Source organism: Tupaia chinensis, unplaced genomic scaffold (genome assembly GCF_000334495.1).
Source record: "Tupaia chinensis unplaced genomic scaffold, TupChi_1.0 Scaffold145156_1, whole genome shotgun sequence".
Lineage (NCBI taxonomy): Eukaryota > Metazoa > Chordata > Mammalia > Scandentia > Tupaiidae > Tupaia > Tupaia belangeri.
In genome coordinates, this window is record NW_006205016.1 from 360691 (window position 1) to 375870 (window position 15180).

Here is a 15180-nt window from a genome sequence, read left to right on the forward strand (position 1 = left end):
CACACTGCAATCCCTTCTCCTCCATTCTCCTCTCAGGATCTTGGGCACGCACGTACATGCACCTGGTGTGAGTTTAAGCCACTGGGTCTGGGACTTGAACCGCTGTCAGCTACATGGGAGTTCAGTGACATAGCCATTATGCTAACTGCTGATCCCTATATGTTTTTTTTTAATCTGTAGATAGTGTCTCTTGTCTCTAACCTCTACTTTCTCTTGCCAATTTCAGAATCCATGTGCGTCTGAGGTGGGGCTAGCACTGACCCTTTAACTGGAAAGCCTCTGCCCCTTTCACATGGCACTCTACCGCACCACGCAGTTCTTATTTTTTGCTTTTTCTTTAAAAAAAATTCCCCTTTTCATCGTTTGTTTTGTCTTTGTTTTGTCTTTTTCCCTTTGTTTCATTTCTTTTACCTGACTTCCTTACCTTGCTTCTCACCTTTCACACATTGAGTGTCTAGGCATGTCTGGGTGCACAGCAGCAAAACATCTATATACCTTTATGGTCATAGAAAACCTCAACCCTCACTGAACTGGTACAGAATGGAGAAACTCATCTTTATAAACCTAAATGGAAATTCCTTCCTGTGGATACAACATTACAAAACACAATAGTAGAGGAGAAATAGGTATAGAAGTACCTCACAGTAAAGTGAAGCGTATGAGCTTACAGTAGCAGAAATCTCTAACAAATTAGCCAAACATGAAGATACCACCAAATGACTAAAAATCAGAGAAGAGAGTCTGCAAAGTGAGCAGCTGGGAGAAATACGGAGCTGCAGTGACCATGGCTCATCTCCTCTGAATTCTTAGTTGAAACCCTGCAGCTCAGCCCAGATACACCTATTCCCTTGAAACTTTGAGGCCTTTGTAATAACCAGTTCCATTGACAATAGTGCAGGTTTCTTGGTGAGGATTAGGGAAATAGAACTGCAGAAATAGTGCAGGTCATCTCCTTTGGCATGCCTCTAACACTCAGAAGTAACTTCAACAAAGTAGGAAGTAACATAATCCATCAGATGACCAGAAACCACCTCAGAGGCACAAGAAATATGGGAAATCAGGAAAATGTCTCTCCCCCAAGGGGAAAGAACAGCCCTTCATTATCCACAGACAGTACAATGGAACTCGTGGAAATGTCAGGTAAAGAATTAAAATATTCATAGTAACAAATCTAACAGAGATGCAAGAGAAGAGAAACGATGAACTCCAGAAAATGAAGGAGAAAAGAGACAAGTTCCAGGAGGCGAGGAAGTTCTTCCACATTCTGAAAGAGAAAATACACACCATAAAAAAAGAACAGATGAAACCAAGATGAAGGCTATAATACAGGAAATAAAAACCTCCCTTGAAAGTATTAAAAGCAGACTAGATTATGCAGAAGATTGAATCTCACATGTAGAAGACAACCTCTGACCTAGAAAAATTCACCAAAAATACTCAGAAAATAGTCCCCCAAAATGAGAATAATATATGTGTAATACTAGATACCATAAGCTATCCAAACATCCGGATAATCGGTATCCCAAGAGGTGAAGCAACTAATCAGAGCATTGATAATCTATACCATGAAATCCTGGAAGAAAACTTTCCAAACCTAGAGTGGCATTCAAATATCCAGACCCAAGAAATACAAAGTTCCCCACATAGAATCAACCCAAAAAGACCTTCTCTAAGGGATATCATAGCCAGATAGAACAAAACCACAGACAGAGACAAGATACTAAAATTGACAAGAGAAAAGTGTTAACTTACTTTCAAAGACTATCCCATCAGGCTAACATTGGACCTCTGGCAAGGTTATCCTTCATATGAGAAGAAAAGATAAAAACATTCGCAGATAAACCTGAAAGAATTTACCAACACCAGACCAGCTTTTCAAGAAGTTCTGAAGGGAGTGCTACCAGGAAAGCTAACAACAGACAGACAAATAAAAGAACAAAAAATGACTAAGAAAAAGGCCAGTTTAATGGTAGGGACAAGTCCTGAAATTTCAATAATAATGTTGAATGTTAATGGAAAGGTCAGACCACAATAACACTGCAAATTCAACAAAAGAGAGATTACATGAAACTGAACTGGTGAAAAATAATTCTATGACTTTTCTAAAGCATTACTGATTTTCTTCTATGCTGTGTCTTCCAGATTTAAGAATTTTTGTTTTCTTTTGAGTTGTTGATAGGTTCAACAATTTGTTTTAAAAAAAGCTTTTTCACTGAAATATAAACTTTCCTCCTTTCCTGACCCCTTTGCAATTGGAAAATATTTGTGAGCATTCTTATTTTGTTGCAAAATGGTTATTTGCATAAGTTCAATAATACGATATTATCTGTTGCCTTGCATCAGAAATTTATTTCTTATGGGGCTTTGTGCAAATAACAGACCAAATTGACATTAACCTATTGTGTTTCTTTTTTGCAAATAAGTTAGTTAACACCTCTCTCTCTCTCTCTCTTTCTCTCTCTCTCTCTCTCTTTAGAGGTTTTGCTATAGGGCACATGCACTTGCCAAAAAGACAGAGAGATAGAACGAGAAATCACGCCCTAGGGGGCATGGCCACGCCGCAATCCCTTCCCCTCCATTCTCCTCTCGGGATCTTGGGCACACATGCACAGAGAGTCAGACAGGGGAGATGGCCATGCCACAATCCCTTCTCCTTCATTCTCCTCTCGGGATCTTGGGCACGCATGCACATGCACCTGGCATGAGTTTAAGCCACCAGGTTTGGGACTTGAACCGCAGTCGACTACATGGGAGTCCAGTAACACAGCCATTATAGTAACTGATGGTCCCAGTTTATACTTCTCTTTAGTAAAAGGTGAATGAAGAGAAAAAAATGTTTCAAAAGAAAATTACAGTGCACCTGTCACTAGATCCTAGCTTTGTCCATACTTTAAGATCTTTGTGAATGAATAAAATGTGAAAAAAAGTTTAGTATGGAAGGGAGGTAGGGGAAAGGGGAAGGAAAAACTGGTAAAATATGCTTAATTGACAAAAAATAAGCTATTTGCTGATGATAATGTATATAGTAATATATTTGTCTTAACTGATATGCATGGTATTTGTGTTGGAAAAAGAAATGTATAATGTAAAGACATAATTAAATGTAAATAAATTTTAAAATAAATAAGAAAAATTTTTAAAATAGTAAGTACATGGACCTGTTGACCACTCAAGAGAAGAAAAATCTTTAACTCTGAAAAACAAAGCATTGAAGAACAACAGTAATGTTTTAGTTAAAGTCATAAAACTCTATTTCACCAGTTCAGTCAGTGTTGTGTTTTGATCTTTCTGTTTAAATTATGGAAGATAACAATCAACTCCAGACTTCTCCCTACCATTAAGCTGGCCATTTTCTTGGTTGTTTTAGAACTCTTATTTCTGTGTGTCTGATTTTAGTTTTCCTGATACAGCACTTCCTTCAGAACTTCTTGGAGAACTAGTCTTGTGCCGGTAAATTCAGGCTTTGTTTATCTGAGAATGTTTTTGTCTTCTCTTCCCATATGAAGGATAATCTTGCCAAGAATAGTATTCTTGATTGAAATTGTTTTTCACTCAACAAATTGAGTATATTTTCCCATTCTTTCCTTGCATTGTTTCCGATGAGAGGTTCACTGTTCACCTGTTGGGATGTCTTTTGCAGGTAACTTGATGTTTCTCTCTTGCCAATCTTAAAATCTTGTCTTTGTCTGTGGTTTTGGTCAATCTGGCTATAATGTCTCTTGGAGAAGATCTTCTTAGGTTGATTCAGTTTGGGGTCTTTTGTATTTATTGGGTCTGAATCTTTGAATACTTTTCTATGTTTGGAAAGTTTTCTTGTAGAATTTCATGGTATAGATTATCAATGCCCTTATTACTCTCTTCACCTTCTGGGATATTAATTATCTGGATGTTTGGACATTTAATAGTATCTAGTATTGCTTGTATAACATTCTCACTTTGGGGGCTATTTTCTCGGTCTTCGTGGTAGATTTTTCTAGGCCAACGATTCTGTCTTCTACATCTGAGATTTGATTTTCTGTATGATCTAGTCTGCTTTTAATACTTTCTTTCTTTCTTTTTTTTGAAGAGGTTTTTGCTATAGGTTGTGTGCACTTGCCATAAAGACAGAGAGACAGAGAGACAGACAGGGGAGATGGCCATGCCACAATCCCTTCTCCTTCATTCTCCTCTCAGGATCTTGGGCACACATGCACATGCACCCGGTGTGAGTTCAAGCCATCAGGTCTAGGACTCGAACTGTGGTCAACTACATGGGAATCCAGCAACATAGCCATTACTCCAACTGCTGCTCCCCTTTTAATACTTTCTTTTTAATTTTTTTATTTAAATTTATTTGTTTACATTCATTCACTGTACATCATTACAGCATACAAAATGAGATTTTCCATCCAGAGTACACTGTATATTGTCTCAATCAAGCACATCGACATACATGTTATTGTCAACAAATAATTTTCCATTTCTTGTTTCCTGCATATTTTGCTTTTTTTCCCCATCCTTGATTTCCCATCTCTCACTCTCTGCCATTGCCCACCTTCCTCCCACACTGTCTCTGGTATCCATGATGCCTAAAATGTTTTTATTTTTGTTTTGTTTTGTTTTGGTTTGGTTTTTAACTTGGCATTCCAAAGGATGATCTTGAAGAGTATAGTCCAAAATTCTAGATAGAATTTTCTCTCTCCAATACCCCTTCTACTTCCCTCTCTCCCTTTTCTCTTAGGTTTCTTCTCTCTATCTAAAATAAAAGCCTATTCTCGGAACAACTTGACAGAAAGTTCATTCATATCTGTATTTATTTGGTGAGTAAATTTTATTGTAATCATTCATTAATGGAACAAATTACTACATAGCTTCTACTCTGTCAGACACTGGAAACTAATGTGGGAGGTTGCTTGATTCTATTCAGCAAGCTTTTCCATGCCAACAATAAAACAAAACAAACAAACAAACAAAAAGTAGGGACTTTTCTACCATCTCCAGAGAGATTGAAGGCGGAAAGCAGACATTATATTCTGTCATGGAAGGAAGAATTTATGTAGCCTGAGGTTGAAAGCAACAAAGCCTCGTCTATTCCTTGGTGGAGAAAAGCCTGGATATACGTAAAAACTATTGCAGAATTTCTGAAGGTTACTTCAAGCAATTTTGAAATTACAAAGTGGATTTTTAACCCTTTTTTGTTGACATAGATGGCATCATTGATCCAGATTGCTGAAGATGATCTCAGTTCAGGATAAAAGAAAAGTGACTACATCTAGAAGAGGCTTCAGAACTCTACTGTTGCTTGATATAAGACTATCTTTCCCGGCGAGCAATTGGAACTGTCAATTTTAAAGATTACTTTGGGCGTGGGTCCAGCAGTTAGTGTAATGGCTATGTTGCTGGACTCTCATGTAGTGGACTACAGTTTGAGTCCCGGACCCAATGGCTTAAACTCATACTGGGCACATGTGTGTATGCGTGCCCAAGATCCCAAGAGGAGAATGGAGAAGAGATTGCGGAGTGGCCATCCCCCCTGGGGGTGATTTCTCGCTTTCTGTCTCTCTGTCACTCTCTGTCTTTCTGGCGAGCTCACGTGCCCTATAGCAAAAACCTCTCCAAAAAAATAAACAATAAAAAAAGATAACTTTGGGTAATTTAAAATCGTAATTAATAGCTTATAGGAGTGTTGTTTGCTTAACATCTATCTATAAAAGCAAATTAAAAATATTACAGGAAAAACATTATGGAAAACAAAATGGTCAAGGGAAAGACTCTTCTCTTCCATCTCAGTTAGCTTCACCATTATGAATACTCTAAATTCTTTATCAGACATTTCCATGATTTGCATTGAACTGCTTGTGGATGAAGAGGAATTATTCTTTTCCCTTGGAGGAGAGGTATTTTCTTGCTTTCCCATATTTCTTGTGGTCCTGTGGTGATTTCTTGTCATCTGATGGATGGTGTGTTTCTTTCGAATTCTTGAAGTTCAATCACGCTAGCTTTGTTTGCTGGAGGCTGAATTAAGAGTAGAAAATCTTCATTTCTCCTGTCCCCTGAAATGACTAGTTTGCAGGAGCCATGAGGAATCCTCTTCTGAAGGAAGGTCTCAACTCTCCTCACTACCCTTTTAATACTTTCAAAGGAGGGTTTGACTTCCTGAATTATAGTCTTCATCTCTAACAGTTCTACTTGATCCTATTTTATGGTTTACATTTCCTCTTTCAAATGATGCAAGAACTTCCTCACTCCTGGAACTCTTCAGTTCTTTTCTTCCAGCCTCTTTTGCCATAGGAAAATTTTTTAAGTGTTTTTATTTTTTTGCTATAGGGCATGTGCGCTCATCAGAAAGACAGAGATAGACAGAGAGACAGAAAGCAAGAAATCACCCCCCTGGCCACACTTTCTCCTCCATTCTCCTCTCAGGATCTTGGGCATGCACGCACAAGCACCCAGCATGATTTTAAGCCACTGGGTCCAGGACCCGAACTGCAGTTAACTACATGGGAGTCCAGCAACTTAGCCATTACTCCAACTGCTGATCCCTACTGACTCTTCTGGAGTTCATTGTTTCTCTTCTCTTGCATCTCTGTTCATTTTGTCACTATAAATTCTTTATCAGACATTTCCTCAAGTTCCATTGTACTGTTTATAGATAAAGAGGAGTTATTCTTTTCCCTTGGGGGAGAGGTTTTTCTTGGTTTCTCATATTTCTTGTGCCCCTGGGGTGATTTATAGTCATTTGATGGGTTATACATTTCTTCCTAATTTCTAGAAGTTCAATCCGAGCATTCAGAGGCATTCAGGAGGAGGTCATCTTTTTGCTGTTCTGTTTTCTCCCTTTGTGCAGCAGATTCAGTAAGAATTGAAGAATATGTTGACCCTAATAGTATAAGGATATTTTGCTATGGTTCACTTAGACCTGTCTAGATGCTCAGTGCATGAAGGCTTAGCAGCAAAGTGATGAAGGTAAAAGAAAAAGGATAAGAAAACAGAAAAAGGAAAAGAGAGAGAGAGACAAACAGAAAACCAAAAAGTTATTTATTTTTTTTAAAAAGGCAAAAAAATAAAAACAGTGTGGCATGCTTGTGCACCATGCAATAGCACTAGTTCTCAGCTCCAAGGAGGAGTCAGTCTTCTTCTGAAGGCCTTCCCTTTTTTCTCTCCTAATTTGGAGGGAGGAAGGGGATTATTAGGAAAATAAAGGAGGATCTGAGAGCCAAGAAAATACTTTAGCTTAAAAATTTTTTTTTAATTAACAAAAAGACAAAGACAGAGAAAGATACGGGGGCCCTACCACTCAAGAATGGGGTCTGGAAAGTTAAGTCTCAACAGAAAATCTTCATTACTCTTAGTCCCTAGAAACACTAGTTCTCAGCTCCAATGGAGGATTCCAAAATGGCTAGAATTTAAAAAGAAGAAGTTCTGGTGAGGATGTGGTGAAAAGTAAACCTTCCTGAAAATGTAAATTAGTACAGCCACTGTGGAAAATATGGAGGTTTCTCAAAACCTATGAATAGATCTACCATATTACCTAGCAATCCCATTCCTTGGTATTTACCCAAGAGACAGGAAAACAGTCAGAAAAACACTTGCACATCTATGTTTATTGTAGAATTGTTTATAATTGCTAAGGCATGGAATCAACCTAAATACCCAAGAATGGATGACTGCATTGAAAAAATATATATGGCACATATACCCTATGAACTACTACTCAGCTATAAAAACAAAACAAAACAACAAAAACAACCAGCAAGACCCTGTCACTTAATAGAACATGGATAAATATGGAAAACTTAATGCTAAGCAAAATAAGTCAGACTATGAAAAAACACTGTATATCTCTCCTCAATATATGCCAGATATCTTCACTATATGGCAGAAACTGAAGTATTCAAAAACATAATAGTAGAAAAGACAAGTGTAGATATCAGAGACTGTATGGCAGGGTGTTGAATAGTGGAGGGCGAGTTGGAGGGAATCAGGAAAATAGTATTGAATGAACACTAAAACACAAAGTTCTTTGTTAAAAATGAGATATATGATTACATTCTCAACTTGATTATTAAACTCTGCATGTATGCTTTGAAAAATCATATTGTATGCCATAAAATGTACAATTAAACATAAAAAATAAATTATAAAATAAAATTGGAAAGGGAACCAGCAGTTGGCGTGATGGCTGTGTCGCTGGACTCCCACGTAGTCGACCGCGGTTCGCGTCCCGGACCCGGTGGCTTAAAACTCACGCCGGGCGCGTGTGCGTGCGTGCCCAGGATCCCGAGAGGAGAATGGAGGAGAAGGGATTGCGGTGTGACCATCCCCCCTGGGGGGTGATTTCTCGCTTTCTGTCTCTAATGTCTCTCTCTGTCTGTCTGGCGAGCGCACGCGCCCTATAGTGAAAATCTCTCAAAAAAAAAAAAAATTGGAAAAAAAGGAAAGTAAAAATCTTATCAGACTTTTAAGGGGACAAAAATAAACAGTATTTGAGCTGCAAGTATCACCAAAAACAGAAATAAAAACTTTCCAGAACCAAGTACTAAAATTAAAATACATTGATGAAATCAAGTAAATTACATATATATATAATCCACATAGATTGCAAGACTATATATTGGTAAGATCAAATTTTTATTCAAATTAGTGCACAGGGACTTGCAAGTGTCAAGGCTCTGGACTCCCATATGGCTGACCATGGTTCAATTCAAGTCTTGGACCTGGTAGCTTGCTTTCTCAGTCTCCCTCTCTCTCTGTGTTTGTCTCTCTGGTAAAATTGAGGAAAAATAATAAACAAATAAAACTAAATAAATAGTTGTTTTTTAAAATTAATGTGTAAATTGTAGTCTATATCAAATCCCCAGCATATATCTGAGTTTCCAAAACATTGACCGATGTGTAATAACCTACCTGTCAAATGTTTCCCCCAGCAATTACAAAATAATCCAAACGGTACATAACTGTGAATACATTAAATTAAATAATCAATTCAAAGTGTGTAATCTTGCACACCCCCAACTCATTTTTTCCTTGGTGGAAAAATTTTTAATATATTTTATTGTTATTATTCATACATTAAATCGTTATACATCATTTAGATTGTGAAGAGACTTTACCCAGCATGATATACACCTCAGTCCAGCCCAGTTGAGACCACCATACACATCCTTGTCAACAGATGATAGACCTTATCTGTGTCCCAGAAGTGTCTTACCTCTCCATTTTCCCTCCAAATTTCCTACACTCTTCCCCTCTTACACTATTTCCTTTCCTATGCTCTTCCTCTCCCACATTCTCTTTCCACTTTGTCTCTAGTGTCCATCACAGTTTTTAATACTTTTATGTTCTCCATTACTTCAGTTTCTACCATAGACTGCAGACAGTTGGTATATGTTAAGTGGAGACATGCAATGTCTCTCTTTCATAGCCTGAGTTGCTTCACTCAGCAACAAATCTTCCATATTCGTCCTCTTTCTAACAAATTCCATGGCCTTGTTGTTTTTTATGGCTGAATAGTATTCCATGGAGTATATGCACCACAATTTTTCAATCCATTCATCTGTTTCTGGACATTTGGGTTGGTTCCATGTAGTGAATAAGGCTGCAATGAATATATATGAACAAGCGCTTTTCTGACTGAGTGCTCTCCTGTCGTTTTGGTAGATACCCAGGAGTGGAATTGTTGGATCATATGGTAGTTCTATTTGAAGGTCTTTAAGGAACCTCCATATCATTCTCGACAGTGGTTGGACCAATTTACATTCCCACCAACAGTGTAGGAGTGTTCCCCTTTCACTACATCCCCTCCAGCACTTACCATCATTATTTTTTTTTTTAATCTTCACCATTCTGACTGGGGTTAGGTGGTATCTCATTGTGGTTTTAATCTGCATCTCTCTTACAATGAGGGATGTTGAGCATTTTTATATGCTTTTTGTTTGTTCCTATGTCTTCCTTAGAGAGTTTTTTTATTCAGCTTCCTTTCCCATCTTTTAATTGGATTAATCATTTTCTTCTGGGTAAGCTGCTTGAGTTTCCTGTGTATTCTAGTTATCAGTCCCTTATCTGAGGCACGGTTAACAAAAATTCTCTCCCATTCCAAGGGTTGTTGATTTACATCAATTACAGTGTCCTTTGCAGTGCAGAAGCTCCTTAATCTAATGTAATCCCACCTGTCTATTTGGGGGATTATTGCCTGTGCTTTTGGCATCTTGCTTAAGAAGTCTTTGTCTACCTCAGTGTCTCCCAGAGTTTCCCCAGTGATTCCCTGGTGGAAATCTTTGGGGTAAGCAAAGATAAGCCAAAAAATGAACTAGCAGATTGCATAATGGTTACATTGCTGGCCTCCCACATAGTTGACTGTGGTTTAAGTCTCAAACCCAGCAGCTTAAAACTCACACCAGGTGTGTGTGTCTGCATGCACAAAATCCCAAGAGGAGAATGGAAAAGAAGGGATTGTGGCACAGCCATCCCTCCATGGGGTAATTTCTCATTTTCTGTCTCTCTCTTGAGCAAACCAAAAAAAAAAAAAAAAAAAAAAACCCCCCAAAAAAAAAAAAAAAAAAGATAAACCAAGAAAACTACATAGAACACAGAAGAGGAAGGCTAATAAAGGAGGAATAGGTGGTCTGAATTGAAAATTGACTGCCAAAAAGATTAAGTCCAGCACCATCCTGAAAATACTGGCAAACTATCTGATATCAGAGCACTGACAATATAGATGTGATTTCTAAGAATGTGTGACTTAAAGAGGCAAACTTGACTTACAGGCCGAAACATATTTTTTTTTAATGGTACAATAAACTAGTACTCTCCAAAATACACATGAAAGAATTCATACCATAAAATAACCTGGACATTTTCAGCCCACCATTGTAATCAGCAGAGACTGCAAAAGAGCAACCACAACCAGAAGATTACCTTGAGGAGGATTTTGAAGGAAGAAAAAGAGACTGATCTTTGCTAGCAGGTGGTAAACCACAGAATATTTGGCAGAGCTGAGTTGGAAAGGTTCATATGTAAATTGTATGCTGGGGTTTTCTTTTCAACAGCTTGAGTAATTGACATGCAAATATTTTCTCAAAAATACTTAAAACCATACTGTTTCTGTTATTATGGAGTCACAAACAAAATTATAACCCATATTTTGAAAGTTATCTTTAAAATTCAAGTTTTGAAATTTTGAAAGTTGTTTATCTATTAAATGTCAAGAACTATGGAGTATGAGCAAAATTTTTTTATATGGGACCAGCAGTTGGCGTAATGGCTATGTCACTGGACTCCCATGTGGTTAACCATGGTTCGAGTCCTGGACCCAGTGGCTTAAATTCACACAGGGTGCATGTGTGTGTTTTTGATATGTAAAGTAAGTGTGTAGGGACATGTTCAGAGAGAGGCCCTGAGGGTGTGGGGACATGCTCTGAGCAAACATCATTTGTCCCTTTTGGCTATGAGAGAATCTTGCAGCTTGTCCTTTCCTTGACCCTTACTGCAAGCAGAGCAAAGGGTGAAATTTTCTAGGGGCCTTCCAACAGATATATCTGATGGAATTCAGGAAACATCCTAACCCCAATTAGCAAAGCCCAATCCCTGCTCTGCCTCTGTAAGATTCTTGAGCCTTATCAACACCCTTTTGATGTTTGCAAGAAGGTATCCTCCCTACACCTGCAAGCTTCTCTCCACTAGATAACAAGTTTATTGGGATTTTTCTTTGATATGGAGGTAGCCAAAAGATACACCTGGCCCAGCACATCTAAGCCCTTATATATTTGTTACCTGCTTCTTATTGTCTGTAACATCAACTTACCTATGGAATGTCATGAAATACACATATGTAGTGTTGCTTTACCCTATAAATAAAAGTGCCCAGTTTGTCTAGGTGGCACAAGTTGCTTGAGATGCTTAGGCTCATGCTGTCTGTGTCCATTGCTACTCTGTCTCTTTCTGCTTCCTCTTAGATCGAGCTAAGTCTGGGGGAGATGCTGACATAAATGTTGGGAAAATGTAACAAAATTTTTTAAAAAGATAAAAGAAATTAAATATAAAAATTGTAAGTTCTAGGGCCAGAGTGTCATACAGCAATAAAATGAAACACTGTGAAACAGACCCACATGGGAAGACTGCTAATTCATGTATGAAGATCTCCTTGAGTATACTGGATATAGATGTACACATAACTGTGGTTGGGTGAAGTTGGGGGTGGATAGCAACATAAAGACACTGTCAGGGGTGCTATAGCTCTGTCTCTGTCTCACTTATGGAATAAATAAACTAAGACAATGTATAGGTTCTAAATGGAAAAAAAGGATAAGAGAAGAATCCTATAGCAATTGGTGGCTAAGGGTAGAAAAAGAAAGAGAGAGAAGCATTAGGGTTTTGCAACGTAAGATGAAATAATACAATGAAAGAATTTACAGTCTTGGGGCCAGCAGATGGCATAATGATTACATCACCAGCCTCCAATGTAGTTGACCACAGTTCAAGTCTCAGACCCAGTGGCCTAAAACTCATGCCGGGCACATGTACATGTGTGCTCAAAATCCCAAGAAGAGAGTGGAGGAAAAGAGATTGCAGTGTGACCAGCCCCATTGGGGATTATTTCTTGCTTTCTGTCTCTCTGTGTCTGTCCAGCAAGCACACATGCCCTATAGCAAAAACATAAAAATAAATTACAATTCTTTTCCACCACAACTATTACAACAAGGAAATTAAACTCTGAAAAATACCTGGACTGCAATGTGCTAGCAGATAATTTTATAATTCAACTACAAATCTGCTGAAATACAACAATACCACAAAAGTGAACAAAAGGAAGTTCAGTAAGTCCATACAGAGCTATTGCAAAGTATCAAGTAATCATTTTTAACCATATAAAACTTAAGAAAACTATCCATTAGCAAACATACATGAAACAAGAAAAAAAAAACTGGTTGACAGTTCAAATATAAATACTCTGGACACAACAAGCACTTGAGGATATAAAAAAATCTTGAATCAGAAATTTTAAAAGTGAAATCAGATATGGAAAAATATAAAGAAATTAAAAATTAAAATGTTAAGGAATTATTTTAAAAAGAGTGATCTCACTGTACTTACAAAGCAAATATTAGAAAAAAAGAGACAAAATTATCTCAAAAACAAGAAGTATATTAAAAGGTGTGCAAGAGGTAATAGCTTCAAGGAAGGAAAGCAGTATAAATAAAACTTGAATATAAATACTATAGAGAAAGAAGTAAAAGTGATCATAATAGTGGGAACAAAACTGCCACCCCACCATTCTTCTGGGCTCCTACGCAGAAGTGAGTGTGAGGATGGAGGCCAGAGACTGCCTTGGAATCTGAACACTCCAAGGTCAGAGACTGCCTTGGAATCTGAACACTCCAAGGTCAGAGACCGCCTTGGAATCTGTGCAGTCTGAATGTCCACTCCAGATGTGAGTTTCTCTTGCTTTCAATTCTTCTAAGTTTCTGGCATGGCAGAAGAGAGTATGCAGACCGAGGCCAGGAACACCCTTCGAACCTCCACTATCTCCTGTTCATGACAGACTTTATAATTTTCTGAAGTGTGGAGTGTGCAACCATGTGGCTCATACTTTCTTTTTCATTTGAAACCCTGCAGCTCAGCCCCAGGTGCATCTGTTCTCTGGAATCTGGGAGGCATCTGGAACACCCAGCTCTAGCAACAAAAGTGCAGATTATAAGGTGAGCATCAGGGAGACAGGACTACAAAGTGATCGTGAATCACATCATCCCGCAAGCCTTTAAATAATCAAAATTAATTCTAAGAAATTAGGAAGAAATATATAATCCATCAGAGGACCAGTAACCACCGCAGAGGCATAAGAAATATGAGAAACTAAGAAAATATCTTTCCTCCAAGGAAAAATAACAATTCCTCATCATCCACAGACAGCACAATGGAACATGTGGAAATGCCAGATAAACAATTCAGAATATTCATAGCGGGAAAACTTAACAAGATACAAGAGAAAAGCAACAATGAACTTCTGAAGATGCAAGAGAAAAGAGACAAGCTACAGGAGATAAAGAAGTCCTTCTACGATTTGAAAGATGAAATAGACACTATAAAAAAGAATCAAATGGAGCTGTTAGAAATAAAGGCTGTAATACAGAAAATCAAAACCTCCCTTGAAAGCATTAAAAGCAAATTAGATCATGCAGAAGATTGAATCTTGGATGTAGAAGGTAAAACCTCTGACCTAGAGAAAACACCAGAAAGATAGAGAAAATAACCAAAAATATGAGGCTACTACACCAGAAATACTAGATTCCATTAAACATCCAAACATCTGAATAACTGGTATTCCAGAATATAAAGAAATAAATAAGGGCATTGAAAATCTATTCCATGAAATCCTGGAAGAAAACATTCCAAGCCTAGAGAAACATTCAAACACACAGACCCAAGAAATACAGAAGATTTCAAATACAATCAACCCAAGAAGATCACAGCAAATCATAGCCAAACTGGCCAAAACCATAGATAAGAAAAGATACTAAAACTTGCAAGAGAAAAACATCAAGTTAGTAACTAAAGTTATCCTATTCTGCTATCAGACTAAAACCAGACCTCTCATCAGAAACAATACAAGCAACAAAAGAATGGAGAAATATATTCAAAGGGTTCAATGAACATTTAAACCGAGATTACTCTAACTAGAAAGATTATCTTTCATATGAGAAAAAAAGATAAAAATATTCTCAGATAAATAAAACCTGAAAGAATTTGCTAACTCCAGACCAACTCTTCTAGAAGTTCTGAAGACAGTGCTATAGGAAGAAAACTAAGGACAAACAGACAGAAATAGAATGAAAAACCACCAAGAAAAAGGCCAACTTAATGGTAGGGATAAGTATGGAAATATCAATAATGTTGACTGTTAATGGTTTAAATTCTCCAATCAAGAGACACAGACTGGCTGAAAGGTTAAAAAAAAAAAACTATCTGTTGCATACAAAAAATCCACTTCATGGATAAAGACATACATAGACTAAAAGTAAAGGGCTAGAAAAAGATATTCCAGGCAAATGGAAACCAAAAAAGAGCAGGAGTTGTGATACTGATTTCAGACAAAATAGGTTTTAAGGCAAAAAATGTAAGAGACAAATAAGGGCATTATATAGTAGCAAAAGGGCAAATTCATCAAGAATATATAACACTTACTAATATCTTTTTTTTTTTTTT

At 37.5% G+C, this 15180-nt stretch overlaps 1 pseudogene; it reads left to right on the forward strand.

Moving 5' to 3' along the window:
* Positions 1-15180, forward strand: part of LOC102483785 (translationally-controlled tumor protein pseudogene) — a 214533-nt pseudogene that overhangs the window by 193072 nt on the left and 6281 nt on the right.